This window comes from Nipponia nippon, unplaced genomic scaffold (assembly GCF_047370975.1).
Source record: "Nipponia nippon isolate SJK-2023a ecotype South Korea unplaced genomic scaffold, ASM4737097v1 scaffold_2, whole genome shotgun sequence".
NCBI classification, from domain to species: domain Eukaryota; kingdom Metazoa; phylum Chordata; class Aves; order Pelecaniformes; family Threskiornithidae; genus Nipponia; species Nipponia nippon.
In genome coordinates, this window is record NW_028262336.1 from 94,946,354 (window position 1) to 94,970,018 (window position 23,665).

The 23,665-nt window shown below is 34.4% G+C and overlaps 1 protein-coding gene and 1 long non-coding RNA gene across 6 annotated transcripts in view; one reads left to right on the top strand and one right to left on the bottom strand.

Moving 5' to 3' along the window:
* The window catches only part of PCDH17 (protocadherin 17), a 92,802-nt gene that overhangs the window by 63,224 nt on the left and 5,913 nt on the right, over positions 1–23,665 (bottom strand). The gene's annotated exons all lie outside the window — the stretch shown is intronic.
* LOC148055874 (uncharacterized) lies at positions 748–20,978 on the top strand. Of its 2 annotated transcripts, XR_015704837.1 has the most exons (5): positions 748–904; positions 3,210–3,259; positions 10,129–10,253; positions 16,024–16,073; positions 19,615–20,978. It is a non-coding gene; the product is annotated as an uncharacterized LOC148055874 (long non-coding RNA). The 2 variants fall into 2 exon arrangements; XR_015704836.1 differs by lacking the exon at positions 3,210–3,259.

Here is a 23,665-nt window from a genome sequence, read left to right on the forward strand (position 1 = left end):
TAAATTGGAAAACGCTGGCATGTAATTATGTGCTCAGAACAATTAAATGATTCCGGTCCACAAATTACCTGCTAAAGTAAACAATGAGGCTCCAATAAGTGGCATTCTCTGTTAGTAACCTGACAGATGACACTGTTTATGTTTTTTCATTAGTTAGATATTAAGACTGATGGTTATTGAAAATGAGAGAAAAAAATTACTTTTGCATATTACAAAAGTGAATTATTCAATAATACTAATTTTTAATCATAATTACATCATCTACTGAGATTCTGAGGCCCTTACTGCTGTAATACAATTTCATATATTGCTATATTACTCTTGGACTGGAAAAAAAAGCAAAAAAAAATCAAGAAAATTTGTGGCTGATTAGCTGTGGGGTTTGTTTAAAAGCTACTGAAAAAGTGCAAGTATGAAAATATTTGGATTTTCTCGCTTTAATTTTCATCAGTATTAATAGCTATGTCAGAATAATGAGAACCACACATGCAAACAAGAACATTAAATGATTGTTGTAGACAAGTTGTTTTTAAAAGAAGATACTTTCATTAAGTCTGTCATGAGTATATTTTTAGCAGCATGAGCTAAGTAACTGTAGAAGCAGAAGTATTTACAGCATCCAGACCAACATGGAGTCCTGCCAAAGGGAACTGAATTCCCCTTGTATCATCAGCTGAAATTCTTTGGGAGAAAGAGAGACTGCATCTTTCACAAAACTCCATATACTGTACATTCACACACGTCACTTCTTGCAGCTGACCTAGCGACAGAGCTTCTACTGTTTTCTGCATCACTTCATATCACACCACTATGCTTTGCAGCAGCTATGAGTTTTGCAACAGCACCTAGCATATCAGTATCAGTAACACAGGCAGCGCTCAATTAATGGAGCAGAAGGCTCAAGGTAAGGTTTAATGTCGCACAACAAGTGTTTACACAAGTGACTGGTCTCCTAGATATTTGTTTTTCCCTGCCACTCCTCGCTCCATTTTTTTAGCTTTGTTTTGGTTTTGTAGGTAGGAAGTTATTAGAAATATTTGCTACTGCTTGTATGGTTGGAATATTGGAGCTCGGAAAAGACTCATGAAATTACACTGGAAATTTAACAGCCTCTGCTGTTTGCAACAGAAAATAGGTAGCCACCTGCCACTCTCAAGGTACTTGTGAAATAGATGTGCTTATATACCATGGATATCTTGTGTGATTTAGGGAAGGGATGGAAGATAAAGAATTATCTTCTGTTCGGCATGTATGAAGTCAATTAACACTGTACTTTCTTCTTGTTTCTAGCTAAATCCTTTGGTTCAAAAATTAGGATTATAACACACATTGAGTTCACATTTTGAAGCTGTTTCTAATTTAAGCTGTGGAGTACATAGCATTGTATATGTCATTACAAAAATAATCTGATATTTTATCAGTGAATTTTCTTTTATGATAAACTGTATGACAGAATCAGGTTTTATTTGTCTGTTTTCAAAATACAGCATAAAGCACATAAATTACTTATAATTCTAAATGATTTTTTATCATACCAAAATTGCATGTCATTTGGAAATCTGGGTGTTTATGTCCAAGTAGGGGCTTGTTCTTCAGCAGCATTATTAAAAGGTGGGCTTATGAAAGTTCTTAAATACTGCCTAAGAAATGCAAACAATATGCTATATTACAGAAGGAAAATTCGGTGTTGTGTCACTGCTTTTCAAAGTCAGCGTTTCAGAAGCTGATGATTTCAGCTACAGGTATCCAAACTTTTTAAAATTTGGCCACTTCAATTAGGGGGCAGTTTAGTGCTTTGTGCTTAAAAGCAGACCAGATCCTGGTTTTAATATATGCAATTAGCATAAAAGCTTGTCTTAACTTTTAACATGTTTCAAGTTGTAAAAACAAACATTGAAAACAAAAAAAAGGAAGAAATGGAGGCACAAAGATAGAAATTTCAGCATTCTTACATGTAATCTCTTAAATGTAGTACATCATATTTTGGAAGCAGCCTTAATTCTGCTTTTCTTGTCTCAAATTTTAAGCTAGTATCTCTGTTGTGTGCAGAAAATCCACCCTATATATACACATATAATCATTATGACACTCACAAAGCCTGATATTTCTCAATCCAAATAAACTTTTACAATTGCAGAACTGAAGTCTATTTTCTAGGTCTAATATCTCAACTACAGATGCCCAGGAAAACTGACCTTATGCTTTTACATACGTAAGAACTCTGCCTCCTCCTAAACACAGCTGCTACTAGAATCAACATTTTCATTTTTCATGTCTTTGTCAGACAAAATGCCCACTATTAACTGCCTTTTCATCAATTCTCTGCCATTAGAAGTCGCACTTTTGCCCTGGAATTAATTATAGCACCTCCTTAAAGGTGGTGCTAAGAACTTATCTCTAAGCTGCACCACAGGAAGAACTGGTCATACTTTTTGTTTCTGCTTTTTCATAGCAAAAAAAGCATTTTGCACACCCTGGACTAGCCAAAATATAAATTTTAAAATAGAAGTTACGACCACCACTTAGCTGCCGTCCTAAAAATGGAAGCTGCTTCTGAGAAATTCTGTATTTATGGTAATCATTAATGACCTTTAACTCAATAATAATTTGACCAATTTCCTTCATATTGTATTTTGCTGCAATACAAACAGTTAGGTGCCATGTTACAGTGAGTCCTCTGCTGCAAAAGAAAAAATGTACATACTTGATAACGATATACAGCCACAGAGCTCAGAGTTCTTTTACTTCTGCTCTAAAATCATTAGACCTTCTCCTATGAACTGTGACAGTGTGACGCTTGTGTTGACCTGTAACAGCACCCCAAGATACAGGCAGCAAAGAGAGAATTGCTTCATGTATGATAATATTTGTACAAAAATTGGAGTAATAACCAAACATTTAATTTTAAGGCTAAACAGTTTAGAGGAATCTTAGAATGGTGAGCATCCACTTCACAATGGAGTACAGAGAGATGAAAGTCTAACTCCCTTAAACACTTTTTTTTTTTTAATCCCAGTTGAAGTGAGAGGTCATATACTTAAAATTTTTACACTTTAACATCTATAGAAGTGATATTACACATTTCAGCTCATGCATTAATCATACTTCTTTACATTGCATAGCTGTAACTCTAAGAAATGAATGCTACTTTAAAATTAAAAAAAATTAAAAACAGCAAATAAACTCTTTGTTCTTCTCTGGGTATACAGCCCTTTCCAGGAAATCAGAACCACTGTGTCTCTCTGCCTGCAGTTTTAAGGTAGGTTTCAGTTTACCTGCAGATAAGCATCTAAAAGCTAGTTACCTACTCTAAGCTAATCAGCTAAGATCCCTCTATAAGCATTAGAGACATACAAGATAATTCGTCCCATTTTGGGCATCTAGCTTTAGGTACATACTGCTCCTGGAGATTACCTTCTCCAGTAACTATAGGGGAATCTAGATGACCAGCAAGATGTTCAGTGTAATAGCTAAAGCTAAGAAAAATGTATCGTATCAGAAGTGAATTACATGGAATTACAATCTCCTGATAAATAACCAAAAATTACTCAGATGCCAACACCGTTAACCTTCTGAAGAACAAAATAAAACAAGCTCCACCCTCAGCCTCCCCCAAGAAAATCCCCAGAAACAATCCATCTCTGAAAGTCACTGGAGTGAAATAGTAAAGATGTTTTCTGTCTCTGTGATTCAAGGTTGAGGGCTGGAGTATCAATTAGGTCACAAACTACTAAGTTACAAGTTCTTCAGTAAGAAGAAAACATACTGGGACAAATGGTCTCTAAAACTAAAGCACAAGCAGAACTGCCCACTGCCCTGTTTAGATACCAGAGAATTAAAAAGCCTGTGATGTCAACCTAACTGTCCATAGCTCCCCTAGAGAAGAGGTCCTGGTTTTTATGTCTCATTTTCACAGATTAGTGGAAGCAGTTCATTTCCAATGACAGTATGCTGTTAAACCATTCAACAGATACACTTTTTCACAGTTGCTACAATGGCCTCTTAAAAATACTTTCTTCCATCTATCTGTCCTAATATGTGACCCTAGAGTAAATTTGAAATTTTAGGAACACTGTCATTACTGTGATGTTGCAGAAAAATTCCTGAGTATTTCTGTACATATGTTTAATACAGCTTTCTCAGAGGATGAAGCTCATAAAAAATGCCATTTTGAAAGAGATCAGAACTCATATAAACCTTTCAAAAGCTGCCAAAATTTAAAAAAGAGGGTTACTACCTTTCAGAAAATATCTTACAGTTTTATTATGTTACCTTTTTCATCAGGGAGTTGAGGAGGAGGAAAGTAAAAGAACAGGAAAATTAAACCTGTGCAAAATACCCTTTTACTGGTATGGGGTTTTGGATGTGACAACATAATTGCTACAGTCTAATAATGTGACTTGAATCATTTACTGGCCAGTGTTTGCATGAACAACATACAGAACATCCTTCAAGTGCTATCATCAACTGTCTGTGAAACCATTCATTCTATTACAGGTGTTAGGGCCACACAGGGCCTTAGATAAACTACAATTGTTGCTAACTATTACTCTTATATGGTGAATTTGGAATACCGAATTTTCTAAATTCAAAATAAAACCATTCAGAAGTTTGAAAGTCAACTGCTACGGTTCTACCAATTAATTCTAGAATGGCTATGGTTTCCAAAAGTTTCATTTAGAGAAAGGAAAATGAAAAATTATGGCCAAGAACAGAGTATCAGAAACAAATTCCTCATAAGATCCATTAACCTTAAATAATCTCATAAGAAAAAAAAAAAAAAGTGAAAGCTTCATCACTGGAAACAGTTTAAAGCAGCCTGGGCAAAGCATTACACAATGAATTATGGGGAATATTCTTAGCAATGGGCTACATTAATCTCTTTTCCTTTTTTTTTTTTTAATAAGTTCATATTCACAAGGTATATGCATTTACTTCTGTCGAATTTTTTTTTTATTTTTATAAATAAAAGGAGTTCCACTGTGGCTCTGCACACATATATATTTTTTTCAAAAAAAGTTAGGATTAAAATTACAGCCCCATATTAATCAATTAGATTTCAGGGATTCTACTACTGCTCACTAAGACAACTGTAGAGGACTTCACAAGGCTTCTGCTTTCAAGAATTCCTATAAAAAGCAGGCTGTCTATTAAAAATTATAGGTTCCTAGCTATTGTCCTTTTTTTTCTTTTTAATGGAAATCTTTTTTACACCACAATTCTGCAGATGTCTAGCTATCTTTGCTGTATTCCATACTGTTTGAATAAAATTACAGAAAAATGAAAGAAAAAGTGTTCAATTCAACAGGTCTCTCTCTTTAAAAAAAAAAAATCTTAAAAACATGACTACAAAGAAAAAGACGGGGAAAGTAAGAGAGAGAAAGAGGGAGGAAGAGAGAGGAAAATGCAATATTTAAGTATTCTTGACAAATTATGCCCAGAAATAACTGTCATATTAGGGAAAGATGTATTCTGAAATGTAAAAAAAAAAAAAAAAAAGACTTAAACATTAATCAGATTTATGAATATTAGGCTACTAGAATATTCATAATTTTTTCTCAGAATTACAAGAACAAGTATCACATTTTCAGAAATGATTCAATGCAACTCCATTTTATGTAGGTGTTCGTACCTGGAACTATAATAAAGCAAAATGTCTTTGCTGACTCTAACTTCTTTTTAATTAAACATTAAATGCAAAAATGAAATGAAACATCTCTTCTATTATCAGACTGTCACTTAATATCTAACTCAAGCATCTTCTGTGTCTCTTCTTGAAAAGCTTAATTCTGAATATTCACTCTTCCCCCACGAAACAAAGATCTTATATAACGGCAATCACTTTTCAAGACAAAAGAATTGTATTCTGCCAACTCTAGTTTTGAAAGAGCAGACAATTGTCTTCATTTTGTTAGGAACAGTTTGTGTTCAACATAGTACAATTTTTTACAAAGACTCCTTAGTGTAAGACTGCCAGTGCGTGTATATATTAGCCTGAAGTAGTAGTTTTTGATTTCACCAGACTTCCTTCATTAAGAAAATGTAATAGCCCAACAGCAAAAAAAAAAAAAAAAACAAACAAAAAAACCCAACAAACTGGGCATAAACTTCTAATAAGTTATTCTACCTTTTTGAAGGACAAAATTAAATAGGCTGCTTTAACAAATCTTGTCCTAATACGTGCTCGTCACTCTCATTCTTTTGAAAATATTTTTGAGACATAATTTATATGACATGTACATATTTGGGAAGTTTCACACTTGCTGCAAAATGTGTATTTTGGTGTTACAACACCTACAGTGTGTTTATGTGAATTTCTGACATATGCAACATTTTTCAAAAGCACACTAAAACCACAGGGCAACAAAAACAGTCAGATCCAGAAGGCAATATCATTCACTAGGCTGCTGTACTCTTTACTGAAGAATGTTGGTGGCTCATTTTTTCTCTTTCTCTTGAATGAGAAAAGCAAAACTATGAGAGAAAAGTCCTGAGCTATTTAGGCAAATGCACCATGACTTCTGAAAACTGAAACTCTGGGGACAGAGACTACCATCCCTTTCTGTAAATAAAGGAATGAAGATTCTCCCCATATAAATGCCTGGTCCATGTACTATTTTCTCTTAGCAAGTACCATATTTGTTGAAAAAAAAAATACTGATTTATTGCTTAAGCATTCATATTAAGGTATTGTAGATATTTCAGTTGTGTTTGTACTACTGGCTTACAGAAAATAATTATGTCTTAAATTTTTACAAGGGTTTACTCTGCAATGTACAAGGCACAAAAGACAGAAGCCTGGACTGTAGGGATTTAATACAGTGCAAGGATTAGAAGTCACAAGGCCCAAGCAAGCTTCCTCTCACCTCATTGATTGCACCAAGCCTGAAGGCTGAAGAAGCTAAAAAGGTCACTATAGAGAGACATATTTTTAAGTGACCCTGGTAAAAAAGTAGACTTAAAAGACACCCAAAAGATGGGGTGAGACCAGACCCTGATCATATTTTTTTAATAAGAAATGAAAGATTTAAGCCTTTCAGGAACAAATTTGCCTCTTCTTCAGTGGAGAAGCCAGTTTAACAAAAGCCTTCAACTCCTCTGACAGAACAGATGCAGGGTATATATTTAAATGCGGACTTCTATCTCTAAGAAAGACAGGACTAGGAAGAAGTGTGGAAGCTGAACCCAAAACTTCCTTCTACTGGAAAGGGAATCAGGGAGTTTTTCTGAACCAAACTCGAATTGCTGTTTGTTTCACAATGGTTTCAGGTTTCTGATCCTCATTTTATTTTGCACTGGAGAAACATGAAATGTAAGCATCTGATGAAATTAACATGGTCTGGGGAAAGAATGTGGAAAGTTGTCAAATGGGACTAGGAAAATATAATTGTAATATGAGCTCTTATGATAAACTACTTCTTGGAGAAGGTGCAAGATCAAAATGTAGGAAGAGATGCCAAACATCACACCACATAAAGAGCTTGAGCTGAAAGTACAATAGCTCTGTTTCTGCTATCACAATGTCAATAAATAAACATAATGAAATTCATGACACATTATTGCATTGCTCTGTATTGCCTCTATTCATTTAAAAATGATGAACACATTTAAAATAATTCACAGCTTGTCAGACGCCTGTGAGCAGTGTAGTTAGACTGGTGCTTTAAGAGTCATTCGTGAAGATCTTATGAGAGAGCTTGATACGACTTATATCAAAGTAAAGATGGAAGCATGGGAAAACAGAACAATAACTACTACACCTGAATCTGCTAGTACAGTTGCATCCAATATATTTACACTCTTCACCAATGATATGTACTTACTGAAGCTACTCTGTCAATAAAAAACACATTAAGAACCTTTTGAAAGAGCTTCCCTGTCAATTAGGCTGCAGATACATTCTATCGCTCCAGTTTTCCTGTCAATTTAATAAACTGGATCATATTAACAGTACTGGCTTGTCAATAAGGCAAATCCGAATCCTATTAATGGAGTTATACTGCCAATATAATCGGCTTCCTATTTGTCGAGCTCCCCAGTATTTGGGAAAGCTGTGAAATGGGATTATAAGGTTAGGTTACATACATCTGTCTCTATGTTACATAAGTATTTCAGGAATTGTATCCTGTTGTGTAAAGAAACACATGTAATCACGTTTTTCCATTACATAAACTTCAGATGACAGGATAGTATAATTGTTTACCATTGCTGAGAAAACATTAAATCATCCTCATTTATCACATTATGTTTCCCGCTTGCTCTAAGTAACACTGTTACTTTATAAGACAGTCTAGTTGTATGCCACACATACAGAACTGCTAAGAGATGCATGCACTTCACCCCACATGCACAAGATAATATCGCTCCAGAAAATAAAAGGAAAGAGATAAAACACTTCTTAGGAACAAAATATGAAGCACTCTACAATTTCAATGCTTATTTAGCCCTTGTACTGTGCTGTATAATCTTGGTGGAACCGAGGCTTGTAAGTATAATTCTAGTGTAACAGAAACCCCTGGAAATAATTAATAAGAGGTAGTAGTTCGTGCATAAAAAAACAGTAGAAGTTCAGCAAGTCTTCTATTTAATAGAAGCCTTAATGAAGTTGAACATTAGTTGCTTTTAACCACATTCAATATTAAATAACTACTTTGACTGGATTAGCAGAATATACAACAGACCATTAAACCTGATTATATTAAAAAAACCTTTTGCTTAAAAAAAAAGAAAGAAGAAATTGCATTAAAATGTACTGGGCATTCTCTTATCAAATTAACTCTCTAGGTCTAACTTGAAAACATGGATTTGAAAACCATGGTCCAAAATGACAGTTAAAGGTCAATGAATCAAGTTGCCAATTATATTTTCTGGTAGCAGATGGGTGCAATGAAACCTAATGATTGAATTTGAAACGCTTTAATGCACCTTTTATCTATGGCTTCCACCATGTTGAGTCTACCTTAGTATTCCTAACAGATATTATGTTTACTGCATAACAGACTCAACTACAATCAGCTAACTAGAATGAAATCTGCACTTATCACAATATCTAGCTTATTCTAAGAATATCATACCATGAACTCAAAATAACAATACATTTGGGAGTGTATCTTTGTTACCATTAGTGGGGTTTTTTTTATTATTTTTCATTCCAATCTACATGCTAAATATGAAGTCTGGAAATTAAGACATTAAAATTAGATGGAAACTTAAAAAAATAATGCCTTGAAATTTAAGGAGATGATCATAATATTTGTTATAATTTCAAAAATATTTTTCTCTCCTTGTGTTTAGAACCCTTTTTTCTGTGTGGAAACAACCTTATCTTTTCTTTCTGTCTTTCATGCACACAGATACTACAGTGCAATTTTGAGCTCCTGGCATTTTATTTTAAATTTTGAGACATATCTGAAAGCTCTTACTCAGCAGGAATTCCCAGTGAAGCCAGTAAGTGTAGAATTTGTCCTATTCTTACCACTGCTGCTTTTCTGTTTCTGAGAGCAACATATCACAAATGTTTTCAGAACAGATAAAAGCTTATAAAGACTGCAATACTATATGGTGGAGAAGGGGAACAAATTATGGCCTTTTAACACTGACAAACTGTTTTGTAGTCATAATATTTACTAAGGGGAAACGGAGACACTGGATATTTTAAATCTGTTAAGTTTGTGTTAACATCTATCCACTATGTTCACCTTCTTCTGTCCAACCCATACTCTCACTAAAGGCAACAATAAAACTCCCACAAGCCATGACCTGAGGTCCGCTGAAATCAATGGATGTTTTCAAATTGGTTTCAATAGCCCTTGGATCAGTCTGCTTACTTCAATTATGGGATAAGTAAGTCTTTACATAGCGTGCTACATTCCCACAGATACGTACGTTGTATGCTGAAGAAAGCTGCAAAGGAGCAGGAAGAAGATTACAATAGTGATAGAAAATGAGAAGAAACTTCCCATATGTAATGTATTCTCAAAATGTAATATTCCTTTATCCCAGCATATGGTCTTCTCTGTGGACAGCATTTAAACAGATTTGTAATGGCAGTGACAGGGAAAGGTGACTAGCTAGGCAGCAAACACTGTATGTGGCACAAGACTCCAGTTCTATGTTTCTTCATTACAGAGTGAAAAAAAATAGCAATGAAGATAAAGCAGGACTTCATTCTGAAGCCACACTGCCTGCACAGAAAACACACATAAAGAGGAACTCTGAAGTTTTCTTCCTAGGTGACAATCAGAAGAACAGAGGTAAATCTAGATCAACTCCGTTCTTTTAAAGCTGCAACCTTATCCCCTTCCTCTTCCTAAAATCCTTCCCCAGAAAAGCAATGATTCACTTAAATTCCTTAAATTAACTTACATTATTACCTTTTGTCTAATTTCTTATTTCAGTCAGGCAACTATTTATTTCAACATTTTGTTAAAAATCCCCAACAAGGTATTCTATAAACATTTTGTGACAGGATACAAAGCCCTACTTTCACAAAAATACCTTGGCATAATTATTTCCTCCAAGCACTAGAAAAAGACACACCACTAAATATGGTGCCAAAATAATGTCTGAATTTATGACAAAATAGTAGATCATAAAACTTTACAGCCTCACATGCCTGTGCAAGGAGATTTTCAACTGTAAAATGGTGATGAGTTGATTTATTATTTGTGACATAAGATAAATAATTTAGGCTTGCACAAATTTAGCAAGAGGTTCTGTCCCTAAATATATTTTAAAGCCATAACAGTCATGTGCCTGTGATGAGGTACCTCATAAAATGGAAAGTTTGATCGAATACACCATGAACATAGTAGCAGTAGTCAAGTAGGCTTGGACAGAAAAAATAAGGCCTTTTGGTTATAGGGCTTTGCATAACTGTCCATAGCTCTGTCACTTCAGTGTTAAACTACTGCAATGTCTTCATAAAGGACTTTATATTAATTTGATTCAGAACAAGTGAAAAAAAGTTATCTTTCTCGATAGGATCACCTCATCTTGAACACAACACCCACTTACCTAGGGATCTCCACAGGTAATCTATAAACTCATAGGTATTTAGGGGCTGACTTTGACCTGTAAATTCTTAACAGCCTAGGAAAAAAAGAGTTCTGGATTACCCCTCTCATTACAGCTTGCTGTATTGAGAGTCTGAAATCAGGTTTTGCTGTTAAGATAAGGAAGATCTACCTAAGAAATGTTCTCTGCAAAGAGAACTAACCAGTGTTAGTTTGTCAACATCTAGGACACTGCTGCAAGTTTCACCAGGGGTAGAGAGACTGAACATGAATGCTAATATTTGACTGAGGGGCTAGTTAGAATACAGTGATTAAATTATGCGTTTGCCTCTGTATCTAATTAGCAGGATGCTCACCCAGCATGTGATCACCTTTTTCAAAGAGAATGCATGCAATGGCAACTGAAGGATGCATATATATATTAATTTTTTTTTTTGTCATTAACTTTCAAAGAAAATAGTTAATGCAACCTACTCTAAATAATGTCCACATTACAAAAGTCCCCAAGCCAACATTCAGAAGTGTGTGTCGGGCAAGTCTTTTTCAAAATGGGAAAAGAAATGAAAATACAACAGGTACAGCACAAGAAATTCCAAACAAAAACTATGCAAAGGGGAAAAAAATAACTTGTTAAGATCGTTCACACTGCTCTTCCTGACTATTCAAAACGGATAATGTGTAACACAGACTAATGCTGCTCCCTACAGGTGGACCATGAGCCCACATGAAGCCATACCAACTTCCAACTTCACTGGAACTCAACATGGAGTTAGGTGCTTAGCTGCAGAGAGTAATCTCCAGGAGTGGAGCCTTGCATGCAATTCTTCTACACATATGCCCTCAAAACTTGTTTTTGGGTAGAAAAGCTCATTAGGAGATAAATTAGAGTATTTCCATGGAAAGTTATTAATTTACATAATTTCAAGGCCACCTTAACTTACTGTTGCTTCTTTCTAAATAAACACATCGTTCTGCCATTGGGAATAAAACAAAAGCCATACAATACTACAGGACCACTATATGGCCTACAGTTCACATCCAACTTTATTAACTTCACTGTAAATTCCTAAGAATGAGCAAACTTGGGTTTGTTGATTGTTTTTGTTTAAATCTTCTCAGGCATAAAGTAATAAAGTACAAAATGTCCTTCTAAAATATGCTAAGATCAAGAGAAAACTCATTCATTTTCCATGAACATAGAATTAGGGTCTTACTCCTAGGACCTTGTGTATCAAACTTCAGCGCAGAGGCTTTCCAAGGTAATGGCATAGAGCCCTATTCCTAAAGATTTATAATAGGATTGCTGCTTTAATCTTAATCACAGCATACCAAACAGCACCAATATAATGATAATCCAAGCTACGAGCAACCTTAAGAATGTGCAAGAAATAGACGGATACTGGTAGGAATTAATCTGCCATTTTCACACATCTGCCCAAGGGAGGTATTGTAATTGCAAAAATTTACTCCTAGACTGCTGAGACTCACAGTAATTATGTTTCTTTTTTAATAGAAATAGCCACAGGTAGTAAGAAATCGGGTTTTGAGATGGGGAACGGGGCATGCATTCTACTATGTAATTGTCTTTATTATAAAATACTATAGAAAACCTATGGCTCAAAATTTAAATCAGAACAAAACCTTTCCTTTAAATAAACTCTTCTCCTCCCACGGCTATTCAACATGTATGCCTCTTTCTTCTTTTACTGTTATCAGCAAGACCAGTATGACTGCAAGCAATTTATCTTTATCTAAAGATCTTTGCCAATACTAACCAAAATTCCTGAAGCTTACATTTGCTTAATAGAAACAGCTTTATCTTTCTTTACTTTCATGCAAGTAAAGTAGACTAACAAGTAGGTCAAAATCTGGAAATCTAGCTGCTTGTTCCAAAGGTTCCTTTGCCAGTATCAAGGGATGAAGAGAAGAGTGTGTGTGGTCTACATATATTTTAAATGAACTGAAATTAAAGTTTTCTTCAAGATTCTGGAAGCCTGTTTGAAAATAATGAGCACAGGAAAGTACTTAAAATGAGTTATTTCATGCTTGAAGGAATTATTATTTCATTACCATCACATTATCACGATAATAAGACATACTGTTGGGAAAGGTCATATATGTGGTGGTCAATGAATAAATAATAAAATAAATTCATCCAGTTACTTCTGCCCCTTGCAGTACTATACTCTGTTAGCCCTGAAAAGAAGCTACAGGTGGTTTAAACAGACAAAATACATTTACAGATTTAGATAAAATGAATACTATGCATTGAAAGAAATAACATAAAACATTTTTTTCCCCCTCTTTTTCACCCGATGGCTACAAAGCTGACTGATCCGTTCCTTGCCTCAGAGCTATGAGATGCAAATTATCATGTGCTTTTTAATACCTAACACAGTTGATGGAAGCAATTGAATGCTGATTATTCTCACATGTCATATGACTTATACCTCCTTTTCAACATTACTCTCAATCCTGAAGTCTGATAGCAGGATAAACAATTTTAAGCAAGATATCTAACTTCCACAATGAGGTGGAAAATGAGGTCCTTCCTTACCTATACTCTTGTCTCAGGAGAAAAATGACAATAGCATTTGTCTCTAAACTTGGTGTTTTCTAGGCTGCAGCAAAAGGTGCAGATTAACAGCATCTTCCAAAACACTGTTACACAGCTATGTACAGATCATACATAATGTAAAAAAAAATTAGATGCACATTGGTCATTAATAATGTCTTTTATACAGCTAGATAGTTCTTCTGAATCCATGCTGCTCTCTTGTCTATGTACCTCTACATAAGCATTCATACATACAGTTATATTATCTGACGTATAGTCTAGAAATCTAGTTTTTAAGTTTTCATGGCTGCCATTTTTAAAAGGCTTTTAAATTCATTATTTTCCAAGCACTCTAAATTCCAGTATATTCTTATTGTCATTTGATCCACTGAAAAGATGAAGAGATTAGAAAAGAACACATTTGGTACTTTTGGTACTTTACAGCTGTGGCTGGATAATCTTGCTCATGATCATCAAAGCAGGATTGTTTTTATGATCTTCAAATCTGCATATCAAATTATGCAAGTCTACGCGAAAAAACAAAAATATCAAATATTCAGACATCAGGACTATCTCAATAGAGTACTAGAGAATGCAGTTGGAGGCTAAGTGAAATGAACAACTTCTGCAGCTTTGCAGTGTTTTTAAAGCAAAGGAGAGAAGCAACAGGGAGCAGTTCAGCTAACACAGACTCACATATTCTGGGCTGAATTCTGCACATGCTTACACACATCAGCAACTCCGTTCCTGTAGGTGATCTATTTAATTCAGTAGTGTTATTGGCCTAAATTAAAATATTCACTGAATAAGTGTTTTAAGGATCGTGCCTTGAAAGACATAATACTAATGCAATTATACATATATGTTAGTTTCCATAGGCCTCGAAATTACTTATGCACTAAGGACACGATCCTGCTCTTTCTAGATTTATGGAAAAGCAGTCTTTTCCTCAATACCAGTAGGAACAAAGCCTAAGTGCTGAATCTGAGGTGTGTTATTAAAACAATATTTTTCTTGTCACCTTTAAAATTTTAAAGAATTTAAATATTTTCATTAAGAATTAATGAAAATTTGTTTAGCCCACTTCAGCTCACTTTTTTTTAAACTAAATTGTAGCTAAACAATCTTAACCATAAGTGGTTGCTTAGCAATCAGCAAAGAACGAGACAGAAATATAGTAAGTAAAGAAACTGACTGACATGTTCTGTTTGAATCATGGTATTCATTAAAACCAGCAGAATAACACCAACAGAAGTTTGAAACAAAATTCTATTAATAAAAGAATACATATAACTGTCTTAAGGAACAAATTATGCATTTAAAAGCTACAAATTGTGATTCACATGTCTGCTCTCTATAAAAAATCCTTTAGTTATTATTAAAAAAACATTAAAATCCTTCAAATTTTGATGAAGCCATTATTTACCTTTTGTTTTTAATTCAATTGTCAAGTGTGCTTCCAATGATTTTAAAAACAGTATATATCTACAAAGCAAGCAAGAGTTTATAGCTTTGAAGACTTGAAATTGATTTTTAATGCACCAGCTTTCAAACACTACAAAGGCTGCTTTCTGCTGATAAAGACAGTAAACAAGAAATTGTCCTTTAAATGTTCCCTTTAATGTTTTTCTTTAATTAAAAATCAATCAAAAAACATTGCAACATTAAAAATTTTAAAATTAAGACATTAAAAAATGTTTAAGGTTTTTGACACACGACGCATTCAAACCAGAATGAAAACTTATGTTACTTTTGTTTACTTGTGTCAGACTTTCTTTGCACTGTAAACATTGTTAATCAAGAAATGAAAACATATAAAAGTAGTTTATCACTGAACACAGCTATTTTTATTGAGTAGAAATGTTAAGAATATGATGAAATAAAACTAGACATTATAAAAGTACTGAAGGAAAATGCTTTTTTAATACCTTTAGGTTATTTTAATATATTCCTTTCCTCTAATCAGACCAAAGCCTATTTATGTAGATTAGTTACATCTAGAGTCTCATTTATCCAACCTGTATTTATCCTTTGATCACAAAGCTTGTTAACTTAAATGGTCTTTTATTGTTATGATTCGTTTTCCCATAATTATGCAGTTTAACTGCCTGATTTTTTTTTGAATAAATATATGCAAACGCGCCGATCATATTCAGCAGTGTTATGCTGGATGCTCAATGAACTGTAAGAGCCATTTCAATACAATAAAACTGCCTGGAAGTGTTCCAGGGCAAGGACTGCAAATACCAGTAATCATAGTGTCACTAGAACTAGTACAGGCAAATACAAGCGTGTCACACATATATCAATAGATGGTCTGAAACACTGCCTAAAACTAATTTCACATGTCTGTCACTGCAAGAACTTACAATGCATCGATCAGAGGTCCCACCCACACAGCTGAAACTGTGCATTTGTATCTTGTAACAAGGCTTTTCCTTTCCCCTTTAGAGTCCTCCTTTGGCATGCCATGGAGACTGCAGCACGCAACCACCCAGCAGGTAACAGGATACGATTAGAAACTTTTCAATTACAGGTAAAAGTATTTTATGAACCAGAGGAACTCTGATCTGATACATACATCACAAAGTCGGTAGAAAGGTCCATGGCTAAAATAAAATACTGTTCCCTTGAAAGATTTTACTTGCCTAGATCGCTTATAGCATACTAAATTGAAAATAGATCAGCATGGGACTGATTGTCTTGAGGGCTGAAAGATGAGATATACTCTCACTGCACGAAAGTGAGATGCAAATAGATCTTTATGCTGTCCTGTACAAGTAACACTAATAAGTGGCTGAAACTGTGCAGTAATATCTTTATATGTAGAGGGACTCCTCAATTTTGAGGACACATCACCAAAAAAGGAGCTATCTTCTCATCTCAAGCAAGTGAGAGATGAATTGATCGTATGCTATCTTTTCTGTATAGGTAACAACACTAACTAGTGGAAGCCATTCAGTAGAAAAAAGAGATGCTTCTTGTGTGACCTTAATAAGTAGGAATTGTATCAGTAGCCTTTGGGATTTAGCTAGAAAATATATGACTGCTCAAGGAAGTTATTTAAAGCACTGCCCAATATCCTAATTAACAGGGACATTCATATGAATTTTCTTGTTTTGAATGTAGTACTTAATACTGAGTATTTTATCTAAAATGCTTAATAATTTATCTGTTTTTTCTTTCTCATAGGATTTACAGTAATTAATCTAAAATCTTCTTCTGTTAAAAAAAAAAAAAAAGGTCTACAGCAGGCTAAAAAACAAAGGTTGCACTAAAAAGACCACGACAAATATATTACTAGGGCTTAGAACACACCCTGGCTAAGATTTATGGCAGGCTGTACACTACCCCATTTCATCTCATCATATCAGCAACAGCAGCAACAACTAGTTAATCTCCCTGTTGTCCCCTTAAAAACATAACAAATGAAACACTTAAACTCAAGGAACTTTTCCCCAAAATAATTTTGCCACTCTCTTTCTTTTTCCTTTTTTTTTTTTTTTCTATTTAGGTAAGAGCCTGCAGTCCCCTGAGAGTTTCACTTGTTTCCTATATTTTTGAACCCTTTAGCATTAATTTCACCATTTCTTTTCTTACAGCTGAAGTAGAGATACAATTGAAAGTATAAAGCTCTCAGGCTATCTGCTGCAAAAATTCGTCCCAACTGCTCTACTTTGACCTTTTGACATGAAAGGATTGCTTCTATACTTTTAAAGATAAAAACAGAGCTCTGTTTCTGCTCCAGTCAACAAATCATTGTTTAAGTTCTTTTCACAGAAAATTCTTACCTGTTGGAAAATACTAATACTAGTGTCAAAATGTCTTTTCTTTCTACGTGCCAGCACTCCTCAGTCTTGAAGAGGTATCTCAAGACCTCTGCCATGCATCCTATATGTTTTCTTCAGAAAGAAAACAACCACCCATACACATACACTTTTTATATGTAGAATGAGTATCTTGCATAGTGAAACCTAAAACTAATTTGAAAAGGCATTTTAACTTTCGTAGAAACAATGAAAGAAAGAGAAATTAAACAGGATCTTTACAAACATATGTGTAAGCATTACCCAGCATGTTAATGTTTCCTGGGGAGGAAGGTAGTGAAAACGAAGAAAAAATGCTGCAGAGGAAAGAAAAAAAATTTTTTTTTTCATTTGAAAACAAAATCCCAACTGGTCAAACGTTGTGGGTCATGAAGAAATTATTTTTTTAATGACATTTTTGCCTCAGTGAAGCCAGCTTGTATCTATACTTTCTTAATACCAAGTGATATTTGTAAATATTTTACATGTACCTAATGATAATTTTCCATGTAACAATATTTGCTGAACTTTAAGAATAATGCTGTATTTTGCACACTTTCAAAAACATGAAAATGTGAAAGTATGTATTCAGCAATATATTCAAAGGAGTCCTTGATTTCTTCTTTCAGTTGCACACCTGATTATGTTACAGTTCACATCATAGTTACAAAATCTTCTAAATTCCAGTCTCCTTAAACATTTGTAAAGAAGCTGTAAGAAAACATCACAAAAAGCTGAAATCTGAAAATAAAAGGCCCAATCATACTATTCTTAGCTGCACTCTGTAAGGCTCTTTTAGTCACAATTTACTCTTGAACCACTGAAATCATTGATGAAGTCAAAATTATGCTATTGACTGAAATATGAGTAAGAACAGGCCTTTTCATCAGTGTGGGCAAGGATAACAGAAACCACATCTATTGTTAAAAGATAACTCTTCAAAGGATCAGTCATCAAAATTGCACTGGTAATCACAAATTTGTGTGGATTTTCCCGTTTAGGACGAGGCAGTGACAGTGAGCACCAAGATGAGGAAAGCTCAGACAACTTTAAGAGCCACTGAGAGCTGTGATCCAGTATATCCTGCATGACTTGCTTCATGTTTTTTATTTTAACTGCACTAACTTTCTTCAACTTTTATACTTTATAAAACAGCAAGTTCTCCAGAAACATTATTATTCTTAATTTATTGGTTAATGAGAACTTATGTTCTGTCAATATCATTTTTTTGTTATAATAACAATATTCTACTTCAGACTCTTAAACTGTGTTTTTCTCTATTATGTTCATTGTTCTATATTATAGCATTTCATTTTGGAAAGTTCTTTAGATCTCATATGGACCTATACATCAGGAACGATCCTTTTGAAATAATATTGCTATAAACAATACCAGCAAGGAGCTTACGATCAAGACCAGAGCAGATGTAACACAAAATAGGAGCCCAATTCTGCTTTCTCTGCCTATTTCAGCAGCCAGGGCGGATGCCATAGTGAGCAGTATGTTGCCAGATCTGGTCCGAAAATATAAGTACTTTGTGTCACAGTACTATGCAGTGTATCTTGACAAAAATGAAATAATGCTTCACAAAAATATAGAAAAGATCCTGTCCTGAAATTCTTACACAGCCAACTTCAGTATTGACTTCATTGAATAAGTAAAACTAAAGCTACAGAATGACGTAACAAAAAATCATACTAACTGCAGACTGTATTACACAATGCAAACATTCACAGGAGTTATTTTGCAAGGCGTCTAACCTTGTAAAACACTGTAAAAACTACCATAATGCATCTTAGCCAGGTAGTTCTGACATTTCATCTGATGACTATTTAGTGTCCTTAGATACAGCCCTAGAACATGCAGCTGCAAAATTTTGGGAATTATAGAGTACAAACCTGCAAACTTGCAAATGTGTAGAACAGCCCCAGTATCCTCTTGGTGCAAAATGTTAACTTCTACTAGCTCTAGTGAGAGAGAATAATATTCCTCATTTGCAGCGGAAGATACAGAAATAAAAAATTAATACCTCAGTTTTCAGATAGGAATTTAAACCACTGAGAACAAATGCAACTTCTATGAGGAAAGCTGCTTCTCCTTATACTGCAGCAGCTGCAGACTTCTTTTCGCAATCTTGAAATTTCTGTGCTGAAGTTTCTCAAAGTAAAGCATAGAATAGCATATCTAAAGACAGAGCAGCACTAATATAGCTTATGTTTTTTATTTCCCCCTGAAGACTCTGTCTTCTTAGGTACTACTAGACACCTGGCGAAGAAGCTGCACTGGGACTTGACAGTAATGCATTGACACATCACGAACATCAGGTGCCTGAAGTATTAAGAATGATAGTACTTTATCTTAAAATGCTACAGGACTGCCTAGTACAGCAGCAACAGTGATTCCCAGCTTGAGAGCTACTTGCAACATAGTCATTCTTTATTAGCTGCTGTTTAGCAAAAGCTGTGAGCACGGTTTTCTTTATTCACTCCCATCTCATTCCTGATATATTTACAAACCTCTCCAAATTGCACCAGAAGTGTAATAATATCTCTAGGATTATCAACACTCCTTGCATGTGTAGATAATTTTCTACACTACTGTTATGTCACTTTGAGGAACCTATTTGTAGCACCTATTTGTTTAAAGAAACTATTTGTTTCCCTTTATCCATCCATTCTTTTATCTATTGGAAACCTGCAAGAAGAAATTGCAACTTGTTGACCCAGGGAAAGGCGAACTGATTAACTCAGAACTTTTTGGTAGGAGAGATATATGTGTATGTTTCTACATGATATTTCTTTTTCTGTCTGCTCTTCAAAATAAAGCAAAATCCTGTTTATCTTAGTCACGTGAGTAGGTCAGCTTGATTTACTCACCAAAATGAGATGAACAGAATTTGCCCAGTAGTCTTTAAGGTCTAGAGTAGACAGAAATCTTCTTTCACCCACATAGAGTTTCCATTTTCTCCTGCTTTCCTCTTTTTTCTCCCCAATAAAAATGAATAGTTTGAACCTTAAGTGATTCAAAGGTCACATGGAATTTTGAATCTGGCAATGAGAATTGTATAGCACTGGACTATATTTATACATTTTTAACTGACTTGTGTTTGAAAGCAGTGTTTCTAAAGTATGTTTAGAATATGATTGCTGAAGTTAAAAGCAATGAAACATGCTAAAGTTTAGCTGTTCTGACTTTCCAGTACATTACTAAACACTGCTCTTCATCCACATCAACCTCATGTGCACATCAAATCACAAATGGTCTATTTTCAGAGGCCCTAAGCTCTTGCAAGTCTCTTGTGCCAATAAAAGCTGGAGGTATACTGCATCCTTGGCTATCCCTCCAAAATTTTATACATATGTATATGTATACATGTTTAAATTATTTCATTTTTATGGTACTGAAGAAGTTCATTGATTCACGTAAGTAACATATGCAACCATGGCACATAGGTGGATGTTACAAAGTAGTGAGTAAACACACAATTTGTTAAACTGTGTGACTAATGTATAACAGAAGTCATTTAAAGAGAGGTAAGATTACACTGCTCTTACACATATCAGGCAATATTTTCTTCAACTGCTGGTCATTTTGGGTCAATCTGACACCCGTATTCACTAAGTAACGCTTTACTCCACAGGTGTTCATTGATATAAATTGGGCTATCTGTAGAATAAAATACTCTTCAGGAGAAATAAGGGAATCGTAAAGCGTATTGACTTTACTAGCTCTTACTGTGAAGCAAAAAAAGTGTTATGCACTCCTAATAAGAGAAAATTTGGATCTTTCCAAGAAAGAAATTATTTATTTGATTTTAAATATTTATAGACTCAATTGGATGTACTAAGTAAAAATATAATATTTAGTATGTGTATATATATCCATGGATATATAAATATGTACATAGATACATAAAGTTTTAATAACAGGCTCCTGCTAGAGAATTATGTCATTAAACACTTGCTAAGAAAATGAGAGTGAGGAAAAGCAGTTCCATTGTATGAATTATATAGTGTGAGATTATCGTGGCTCAGTAATATATCTGGAAAAACTAAAGTGAATATTCACTAGAGAACACTTACACAATCATTTACCTTTCCCTTACTGAGGTAATGAAGAAAACTGCTTTTCTGAATTGACTAATGAAAGGAGATTATAAAGTAGCTGTTTGGATTCTGTATCTTTTTTCCACTGGCTATACCTTTGATTCCTAACTGTGCAATTTACTTTTCCAGACACAGGTTTCCCGGAGTGATTAAGGGTATAGTAGATCCAGAGAGAGCGCTGATCCTTTACTATTTCTTCCTAAGTTTGCAGTTTGAATTTTACATGAGGCAGAAGTACAGGACCAGACACAAAGTAGTATCTACATTCTAAATGCAAATTTTATATAAAATTTACTTCAGGGATGTGGAGATGGAGAATACAAAATGTATTTTAGTAGTGCAAAATTATAGTGAAGAGGATCAGATTTTCTCATCTAGCTACTTTAAGTCTGTACCTTTCCTAAATAGAAATCAACTACTCTGTTTCATATTGTGTATTTGTTTTGTCAATACACCTATAAAATATACTATCAATAAGTATGTTTGAACAGGTTGTTCACTAGGGAAAAATTAATGTTTCCTAATCTACTGTCTGGACCATCTAAACATCTAAAACACTCTGTGTAGATGTTCAGGGACAGTAAAAACAATATTAGATATACCAGTATGTGCTATGAGGAGTTATGGTTAACATTTCCCACAGTTGTCATAATAAAAACTGTTATAGAAACCACAACACACCTTTTTAAGGGAGGAAATTCCTCTTTTAGCTTTATATAGATCTCAGGAAAAAAAAAATCATGATTGATATTATACAGTGAACACTGTAAAAAAAGGAATCATATTTTCCATAGGGATTTTACACTACAATTGAATCTTTACTACTCAGTAGCATCAATACATTAATTAATTGCTTTATATAGACATTACATGGTTTGTAGGAAAGTATAATCTTCTGTCTTTTAGTAACTATTACACTTGTCAGTAAGAAAAAAAATGTGTTCTTTTTTTTTAGCATTCTGACAACTCCATTTTACAGTAAAAAAGTTGACATTACTTAAACAAGTGTCATTGAAAGTTATTTGTTTCTTAAAGCATGAATTATAAATCAAATTATCTCCAGTTGTGCCCTAACCTAAATTCTTTCCTGAAGTGTCACTTTTTGTTAAAATCAATTTCAGATTTTAAGTATTGCTCCACTCACCTAATTGATGGCAACACAAATTCATGATAGGCATAAAATGAAATTGTTTCTGTGACACAACTCAATAGTGGGTTGAGGATTAGTTCACAGTGACCTTGTACAGACAACTTTTTATTCTTTTTTTTTCTTTTTTTTTTTTCCCCAGTTATAAATATTCAATTTACAGGCCGTCAGTTACTGGAATTTTGGTTACTTAACCTGCCAGTTACCGATGGCCACTTCTATTTAGTTTAAAACACTAGATGCAGCTGGCAACTAAAACATTCGGTGTTCACAGACCACAGGGTATGATCACTCAAAGGTATTATGAATTTTCTTTTGGTACATCAAGTGTCTACAGTGCAACTTCTTTCCCACTAGCTGCATACACAAAATGAGTCTGTGTCACTTCTGATACACTCAGCTCATTCCCCTATGACTCAGAACAGCATATTAGGAGAACCACAGGATAAAACAGATATGACATTTAAAATATATTTAATAGTCATTATCCAGAGCCTGCTTTCAATTCAAACGTTAAAAATCACTTTGGAACATACCTGTAGTATTTGAACATTAAGCTGCATTAATCATGAAGTAATACTTTAAATTAAATCAACTGGAGCCAAATTCTGCCCTCAGCTTCATTCTGCGAGTTCACTGCTCTGGAATACATCTTCTGAGTTTAGACTTTAAACTACCTGCTAAAAAGGAAGTCTTCTTTGATTAGCACCCTATATCCAATGGTCCAAATTCTGCCATTTCTCACATTCACAAAAGCCGGTAAAGGACAGCATGGTTATAACTGGCAGCAGAATGCAGCCCAGCTGTAATTTCTAAATGAGCTTTGGTGGAAGAAAGAGCATGTAAGTCTTTCACTATAAAGCAATCATCAATATTGACTCAGGCTACTGGAAATCTGACTAGTTGCTTTGCTGTTTTATGAGAGGATGTGAGTTTTGTTAACATTTGGGGGTAGGAGGGAATCACCACATACATTTTCTTTCTATTTGACTAAGCAAAATTTTCAGCATTGAAGGTTTAGTTGTTTATGGGGA